This window comes from Physeter macrocephalus, chromosome 7 (genome assembly GCF_002837175.3).
Source record: "Physeter macrocephalus isolate SW-GA chromosome 7, ASM283717v5, whole genome shotgun sequence".
Lineage (NCBI taxonomy): Eukaryota > Metazoa > Chordata > Mammalia > Artiodactyla > Physeteridae > Physeter > Physeter macrocephalus.
The window spans coordinates 35,682,210-35,692,425 of record NC_041220.1 but is presented as its reverse complement, the minus strand read 5'-3'; positions in this window follow the sequence as shown (position 1 = coordinate 35,692,425).

Here is a 10,216-nt window from a genome sequence, read left to right as displayed (position 1 = left end):
GTGCACACTGGCCTGCGATGAAAGACTAGAAAATGAAATTTAAACTAAAACCAACCCAAACCAGTAAATTTACCCCCTGCTCAGCAGATCCAGACCAAAAACCTGAATCCTGAATGACTGTTTATGGTATGAGAAGGAGTTATCTAGGCAAAGGAGAAAGTGGATGGGCAACTCAACAATAATAGAAGCTTCAAAACCCACTTTCAGCAAGGGAGTGAACAAATAGCTGGAAGATCAAAAGCAAACAGAAGACTCCAACACACTATAAACCAACCAGACAAACAAACGTCTATAGAACTTTCCATCAAACAACCGCAGAATACACATTTTTCTCCAATTGTTCTATAAGTGACCCCTGTATATTGGCCCTCACGTTGTTTACTTTTTCACAAGAAGTCGGCACCATCAACCCAAAGCCAAACTCAAACTTTTACATATCCAATTGCTTTAAAATATATCCAAAGTAAACATATTTTTAGCCTTTAGAGCCTGCCTGCTTTGTATACCCTGCAAAACTGCACCCAATATCTGCAAGCCATAGAGAAGACAAACCCTGCAGGCGTAAAGGATCCGGAACCACTGCTGCCCCTCAGAGCTCTCTGACTCAGAAACCCCCCTACCTTGCTGCTGAGTGACATCACCTTGACACCTAAGCCCCCTCTCCATTTCCCTCTTCTCTGGGAGTTCACTTACCCTCTTCCCATTTTGGATGGTGGCCCCTGTCTCTGGAAGATCTTCTGCTGTGAGGCTCTTCCCCTCTCATGCAGCCCTGTCCAAATACTGCCCAATAAGCTCACTGAGCACCACAGCCATCTCATGCTCCGGTCTTTCCTTGATCAGCCCCCAAATCCTCAAACTCAACACACAAGTGAATGCACACGGGACATTCTCCAGGATGGACCATATGTTAGGCCATATAAGAAGCCTCAATATATTTAAAGGGGCCAAAACCATGTCAAGAATGTTCTCCAATCACAAAAGAATGAAATTAGAAATAAATAACAGAAAGAAATTTGGGGAATTCACAAATATGTGAAAATTAAACACCACGTTTCTAAGTGTGTTTGAAATTTAGCTGAATGAAAATGAAAACTCAATAGACCAAAACATGTAAGATGCAGTTAAAGCAACACTCAGAGAGAAATAGATGTAAATGCCTATATTAAAAAAGAAGAAAGATTTCAAACCAACAACCTAATCTTCCACCTTAAAAAACAAAAAGAGCAAACTAAGCCCAAAGTGAGCAGAAGAAGTAAGTTACACAGATTAGAGAAAAAATTGAGAATAGAAAAACAATGGAAAAAATAAATGAAAATAAAGTTGATTGTTTAAAGAACTCTACAAAACTGACAAAATTTTAGCTAGACTGACCAAAATAAAAAGAGATAAGACCCACATTACTAAAATCAGGAATGAAAGAGGGACATTACCGCCAACCTCACAGAAGTTATGAGGGAATACTATGAACAATTTTAACCCAATAAATTAGATAATGTTAACACACATTAAAGAAGAACTAACATCAGTCATTCACAAATTCATCCCAAAAAATAGAAGAGGAAGGAACACTTCTCAACTCATACTATGAGGCCAATATTACCCTGATACCACAATGAAACAAAGAAATCCCAAGAAAATAGACTTCCAGCCAATATTCCTTATGAATATAGATGCAAAAAGCCTCAACAATCTAGCAACATATTGAAAGGATTATGCACCATGACCAAATGGGGCTCATCCCAGGAATGCTAGCTTGGTTTAACATACAAAGATCAATCAATGTAATACACTATATTAATATAATGAAGGACAAAAACCACATGATCATATCAATAGATGCAGAAAACACTTGACAAAATTCAGCAACTTTTTCGATAAAAACACTTAATTAACTAGGAATAAAAGGGAACCTCTTCAACCTGATAAAGCCGTCTACATAGCCACAATTAACATCATACTTAATAGTGAAAAAAATTAATGCTTTCTCTTTAGGATCGGGGGAAAAAAGAAAAAAAAAAGAAGAAGAGAGGAGGGGGGACAGAAAGAAGGAAGGTGAAAGGTGGAAGGGAGGGAAGGGAAAAGAAGAGAGCGAAAATCCAGATCAGAAGGGAAGAAGTAAAACAACTACCTCTATTAGCAGATAACAAGACGCTGTATACAGAAAATCCTAAGAAATCCACTAAAAAACTATCAGAACTAACAAGTGAGTGCAACAAGGCTATAAAATACAAGATCGACATCCAAAAATCTATTGTAATTCTATACTCTAGCATTGAACAATCCAAAAATGAAATTAAGACAATTCCATTTACCATAGAATTAAAAAGAAGAAAATATTTATGAATAAATTTAACAAATGAAGTGCAAGATTTCTATACTGAATATGATAAAACATCATTGAAACAAATGAAAGAACTAAATACATGAAAAGACATCCATGTTCATGAATTGGAAGACTTAATATTGCTAATATGGCAATACTCCCCCAAATTGGTCTACAGATTCAATACAATCCTTATCAATATTCCAGCTACTTTTTTGCAGAAATTGACAAGCTGATTCTAAAATTCTCATGAAAATGCAAGAGACCAAAAATAGCTAAGACAATCTTGGAAAAACAGAAGAAAGTTCTAGGACTCACACTTCCCAATTTATAAACCTAATACAAAACTACAGTAATCAAGACAGTGTGGTACTGGCATAAGTACAGAAGAATAGAACTGTAGGTCAAAAGAGTAGAACTGAGAGTCCAGAAATAAACCATATATTTATGGTCAATTTATTTTTGACAAGGGTGCCAAGACAATGATTCAATGGGGAAAGAATAGTCTCCAACAAATGGTACCCAGAACACTGCACATCTGCATGCAAAAAAATAAAGTTGGACCACTAACTCACACTATGCACAAAAATTAACTTTAAATGAATCAAAGACTTAAATATAAGAACTAAAATTATGAAACTCTTAGAAGAAAACACAGGAGTAAACTTTTACAATCTGAGATTAGACAATGATTTCTTAGATATGATACCAAAAACATGGTACAAAAGAAAAAATGGTAAATTTTAAAACTTTTGCACTTTACAGCATACCATCAAAATAATTAAAAGGCAACTCACAGAACGGGAGAAATTATTTGCAAATCATATATCTACTAAAGGACTGATATCCAGAATATATAAAAACTCAATAATAAAAAGACTCATGACCCAATTTAAAAATGGGCAAAGAAAGACATTTCTCCGAAGAAGATATACAAATGGCCAATGATCACATGAAAATACATTTGACATTGTTAGTCATTAGGGAAATACAAATCAAAATCACAGTGAGATACCACTTCACACCCACCAGAATGGCTAGAAACAAAAAGTCAGAGGATGTAGAGAAATCAGAACCCTCATGCTTTACTGGTGGGATCGTAAAATGGTACTGCTAACTTGAAAAGCAGTTTGGCAGTTTCTTAAAATCTTAAACATAGAGTTGCCATATGACAGAGCAATTGTACTACTAGATGTTATGATCAAGAGAACTGAGAACATATATCCACAAAAACACTTGTATCTGAATTTTTATAGCAACATCAGTCATAAGAGCCAAAAAGTGGAAACAACCCAAAAGTCCATCAGTTGCTGAGTGGATAGCAAAATGTGGTATAACTGTATAATGGAATATTATTTGGCCATGAAAGGAAATGAAGTACTGTTACATGTTACAACCTGAAACATTATGCTAAATGAAAACATTATACACAAAAGGCCATATATTGTATGATTTAATTTATATGAAACATCCAGAACAGGCAAAGCTGTGTGGACAGAAAGTAGATTAGTGGTTGCTAGTGGGTGGAAGAAGGGGGAAATGGGCAGTGACATCTAATGAGTATGGGTTTTCTTTTGGGGGTGATGAAAATGTACTGAAATTATATAGTGGTGAAAGTTTCACTGCTGAATCATATACTTTAAAAGGGTGAATTGTATAGTATGTGAATTATATCTCAAGTCTATTATTTTAAAAAAATGTCAGGTATCCCAAGGCTTAAAGTGACACAGTGTGTATGTTGTAAGTGACACTTGAAGCTTGTTTGATTCTGAAACTCATTGTCTTTAACTATCAACTATACTCCTGGGCTGCCTTCTTTTTTCACACTACAGACTTTCAAGACAATGCCATTCATTCTATAGAGTGAATTTGGCCAACACCAGATCTCTATCTCTATCCCTTATTTTTCTCCTGAGTGGACTTGTCTCTCACTGTGGACAACTCTGCCTGCGTGGCCTAGAGAGGCCTCAAAATCAACATGTGTTAAATTAACTAAAGTCTGTATGAAGGGCAGACACTCAATCCATAAGACCTTAAATAAAATGCCTAAAATATATCCTCAATTTATGCATCTGTAAAATTAGAACAAGCATTTCTTAATCCATTTCACAGAATTGCTGCTATAAATATGCAAAGATACAAATGACTATAAATAATTAATTATCTGAAATTCCTAACTCAATGTATAACATATCAATGCAATCAGTGACTGTTGATTTTTATTATTGTTATCATTATCATTTTATTCAATGTATGTCTTATCATGATCTGCCTTCGACATCTTTTTCCAGTTATTTCAACCTATGTATTCAGAGGTCAATAAAATGATACTGAACATACTTGAAAAAAAATCAACATGTGTTAAACCAAATTTAACTTCACCTTCCACAACCTTATCTTCCTTTTATGAATAGCTCTCACTGGGAGTTATTCCTAGTTGGCTGCTGTCCTTTCCATTCCTCAGGCTATCTGGAAAGCAAAGATAATTAACTTCCCCCAAGCCCAGTAAATGATCAAGTGTTTCAGGCTCATGTTACCAGCTCTGACCATTCTCTTTGCTAACTCTTCACACAGACGACATATTCCCAAGAGATTTTTCATCCTTAGTTCACATTAATAATGCTTTAGGATATGAACACAATAGCAAACTAAGGGGAAATGATAAAGAACCTGTCTCCAAAAACTTCTAGAGAGCCAGCAGTGGAAGTAGGACCTGGACTCAAGTCTTGCTGTTCACTGGGGTCACACATGCTTGTCCCCACATGAAACTTCCTTTGAGTTGTTCTCTTAAAGTCCTCCCCAAGACTACGGGCATTCTGGCGGATATCTTCAGGAAAACTTTAAACTGGTAAAGTCGAACTATTCCCTAACTTATACACTACCTATTGTATCTAGGATAGCTTCTAAAATTTTCCTTCTTTTGAGACCTAGCAAAATATGTTTGCTATAAAAATTAAACATACATAAGTAATTTTATGCCAAGATATTAAAATTTAAAAATAGCCATAATTAGACAACATGCCCAGCCCCAAAGTTTTGTTTCTAACCATTTAGTTACTTGGAATAATTGAAATCCTTCATCCTCCCCCGCAAAAAAGGTGAAATCAACAACAACCAACCAAAGACTCTAATATTCCATTTCTCTCATACTCTAAAATAATATAAATATGTGTTTTATTTCCATCCATGCGCTATTCCAACTATTATATGATGTGCTAGGATTACTGCATTTATGGAATAAATTAGAAAAGCAACTATATCATCAACACTCATGTGCCACATATTTTCAGCAGTTATGTGGCTAAACACCAAAACTTATGTTCCTTCGACACAAGGATAAAATAACAAGAAGAATGGAACAGACTCAAGCCTTAACCAGGCACGGCTTTCCTTCTCCCAATCCCATGTCAGCATCTCTAAGTGATGGCAAAAGTATGTCCCTGCCCTGGTGAACAATGCCACATCATAAAGCAAGTAGTATACGCACATTCTGAACTGGATGGATTTATGTTCAGGGCACAGTTGAGGCCTCTTATTTTAAGACCGTATCGATGTACAGAATTCTCGATGGTCCTGTAATGGGTAGATGACGAAAGTCTGTGGCCACAGTGACAGCAGCTCCGTCCCCTTCCTGAAGGAAGTTCTGCAGGAGATGGGCTAAGGGAAAACATCTGTCCTATATATACACTACCAAATGTAAACTAGATAGCTAGTGGGAAGCAGCCGCATAGAACAGGGAGATCAGCTCCGTGCTTTGTGACCACCTAGAGGGGTGGGATAGGGAGGGTGGGAGGGAGACGCAAGAGGGAGGAGATATGGGGATATATGTATATGTATAGTTGATTCACTTTGTTATAAAGCAGAAACTAACACACCATTTTAAAGCAATTATACTCCAATAAAGATGTTAAAAAAAAAAAAGAAAAAATGAAAACATCCGTCCTGGGAATGTGACCACACCACCAATTCCATTTGGCTCCAGGCCAGGCATCGTGCTAGATGCAGAGGTGGAATAAAGATGAGAATGGGTCTCTGCTCTCCAAGCCTTTGCAGTTGGTGGCTGACAGAGACATATGTGCCAGCACCTTGAACACAAAGCAGTCTGGAATAGAGAGGCAAATGCAAAAAGCTGTGGGAGCACAGGGTTGAGAGAGATGTGTTCCCACCTGGGATCTGGGAAAGCCTGGTGAGAGAACAAAATTGTCCAGGCCCTTGGGTGAGGGGTGACACTTGGGCAGATCCAAATGAGGAAAGGAAAGGGCATTATAAGCAGAGGGAATGGCCAAGAAGCCCTTATTTGTCCTTAATTGTAAGTAGCGGTAAGAATAGTACACCTACCTCATAAGGTGGTTTTGAGGATTAAGTATATGTAAAGTACCTGGCACTGGTAGGCAGTAGAAAAAGCCTTAGCTCTTATGGCAGGTAGGGAGCAAAGTAAGTAAGGCCAGAAAGCCACACTGGAAGGCTTTTTACTCCAGAAAATAATAACTGTGTCCTCTTGGCATTGCTTCTATAACTGATCTTGTTCCAAGCCCCCAAGTAGGACAAATATCTAAAGTCAAGAGAAAATAGGAATGTTAGTACTTCTCTTTCATGAGAATGTGACTTTTGTGGAACAAAGGTGCAGCGTGATCTTGGCAATTAACCTGAGGTAGAGGAATTAGGATGGCAAGTCCTTGGTCTTAACTAGAAATGACAAATACAACTTCCACATCAGGACGGGGTTTCCTGGGGGCACCTCCATGAAGCAGGGGACCTCCTAACCCACCCAGGGATTAGGGTACTAGTGGGGCAGTGTCGCAGCTCAGCATTCTTAGATGAAACAATTACCCTCTTCTAACTTATATGGCTTCATCTGCAAAATGGAGATGCTGATGCCTGTCACTGGGAGTCATTTTGAAGATTAAATGATATTAGACACGTAGCCTGCTTAGCCCAGAGCATGGCATGTTGTAGGTGTTTGATAAATATTAACTCTTTTGATAGGACAGGGGAGAGGCTGGCTTGCCTGGGACAGGATGTCTGGCTTCTAACTTAGTAAAGATGAGACTTCTCAGAGGAGGCACCGGGAAAGGAAAACAAGGAGAGAGGAGAGGGAAGAACCCCCATCAAGGATTTAAATGTGGTTTTTCCTCCTGCTGAGAGGACCCCTGCACTCAATAAACTGAAATGACCCAGGTTGAACTTTCAGGCTTCAAAGTATAGTTGGTTTTTTAAAAGGAGGCCTTTTCAAGATCAGTTATTCAGCAGAACTGGAAAGCTTGCCCTCAGAAGAAGCTTAGTCCTAAAACCTGCAGGGAAAATCATGAAGAGTGGGGATGTGCCATCTCTCTATAGGGAGCAGGAGCCCCATACGTGCTATCGTTTGATCACTGCGACTCTGCTGCCACCTCGATTTTAAATTAACCAGAAACCCGAGAACCTAAAAGCTGAGCTCCAGCTAACATTATTTAAATGAACCAGCTGTTACATGAACTTTAAACCACATGTCATTTGGTAGTGGGGCTGCCCTGGGCCAAGAGACATCAGTACAGAGAGTTCCAAGCTCACAGTGGATTGTGTTCCAAATGTGCATTTGGAAGGCTGTGGTTTGAAAGGCAGAATACACTTTGCCAAAGCAGCGATGTTATAAATGGTGATTAGGGCCACACGCCAGCTCACAAAACTCCATGTAACCATAATATAGCGAAATACTGTACATTTTAGCCAAAAAAAAAAGAAGTCAATAATGTTACAATACTAATAATTAAAGAATGAGATAATAAAGTTGAGCATCTTTCATTTGTCTTGAGTACTAGTGATTAAGCAAAAGCACATTTAATTAAAGGAAAATGTAAAGGTCTACCCCGTGAGGCTGAGGGGCCTGGGAACACTGCTACTGTAGTCAGGAGACCAGCCAGTCGGCAATCAGACGAGCTTGAGTGATTTCTGCCAGTGTCTACGCCTGAAGGCTAACCTATCATCCAGAGGCGGATGAGGGGATGGGGGTTGAAGTGCCGGGATGGAAAGTCAGCCTAATTATCTCTACGCAGCCACTCCATCTTCCAAGGTAGAACCTGGCTTTGGGGCCGCTTTCCTTTAAGGGATGATTGCCCCCATCAATGACCCAGGCTGCCCCTGACCCCAAGAATCACTGAAGTGCAGAACTTTTGGCGCCTCTTTTAATACTGATTTTTGAGACCAGGCAAGCTGTTGATTACTCACATTGCCTGGATGGTTTTGAACTTGACCCCCCTGCCCCATTTAGACTGAATCTGCCATTGCAGTCCTTCACAGAGGAGAGGCCCCGCCAGGCTCCTAAACTCCCTCCCTCCAGCTCCCCACTCCACGTGACCGGCACTGCACCTGGCTGAAGACATCCTGAATCACACATTGTAGCTGTAATGATGAGGATGAAATACAAATTTTATCTATCAGTATGAAAAGGGTATGAGAAAGAGGAAAGGGGCACAGGGAAAAAGAAAGTTACTTGAAAAAGATCATTTATAAAGCAATATAGTGATCTTTTGCAAGATCACACCATTAGGGGGCACCATCAGCCATCAGCAGTTTGGTTGTTCTCAGCAGAGAAAGGGGAAATTAATAGATGGTCAGAATGGGTGGAAGGGACGCACTTTGCATTCAGTAATTTAACATATACAAGGCATACAACATATCATAACATATACAATGACATATACTTGTATAATTTAACATATACAAGTTAATCTAAAGAGCATGCTTCTTATGCATTTCTTCTAAAGTGCATAAGAAGCATGCACTTTAGATTAACTCATATACATAAATGCAGTAATTAATTCTCTTTAAATTACAAAAACATCTCACAACTATTTCTTCCAACTGGTTTACATCCCTTGAACATTTTCTAATGATTTAGATTAAAAAAAAATTATTTCTAACAGTTCTGTTTATTCTGAGCACTGATCCTTTGACAGCTAGATAAATGCAAATATATTCTCTCAGTCCAAGGCTTGCTTCTTTTTACTTTTATTTTTTTATTTGTGTGTGTGTGTGTGTGTGTGTGTATACCACATTTTTTTTTGAATTTTTGAATTTTATTTTATTTATTTTTTTATAGAGCAGGTTCTTATTAGTCATCAATTTTATGCACATCAGTGTATACATGTCAATCCCAATCACCCAATTCAGCACACCACCATCCCCACCCCCCACAGCTTTTCCCGCTTGGTGTCCATACATTTATTCTCTACACCTGTGCCTCAATTTCTGCCCTGCAAACCGGTTCATCTGTACCATTTTTCTAGGTTCCACATATATGCGTTAATAGATGATATTTGTTTTTCTCTTCCTGATTTACTTCACTCTGTATGACAGTCTCTAGATCCATCCACGTCTCAACAAATGACTCAATTTTGTTCCTTTTTATGGCTGAGTAATATTCCATTATATATATGTACCACATCTTCTTTATCCATTTGTCTGTCGATGGGCATTTAGGTTGCTTCCATGACCTGGTTATTGTAAATAGTGCTGCAAGGAACACTGGGGTGCATTTGTCTTTTTGAATTATGGCTTTCTCTGGGTATATGCCCATTAGTGGGATTGCTGGGTCATATGGTAATTCTATCTTTAGTTTTTTAAGGAACCCCCATACTGTCCTCCACAGTGGCTGTATCAATTTACATTCCCGCCAACAGTGCAAGAGGGTTCCCTTTTCTCCACACCCTCTCCAGCATTTGCTGTTTGTAGATTTTCTGATGATGCCCATTCCAATTGGTGTGAGGTGATACCTCATTGGAGTTTTGATTTGCATTTCTCTAATAATTAGTGATGTTGAGCAGCTTTTCATGTGCTTCTTGGCCATCTGTATGCCTTCTTTGGAGAAATGTCTATTTAGGTCTTCTGCCCATTTTTGGATTGGGTTGTTTGTTT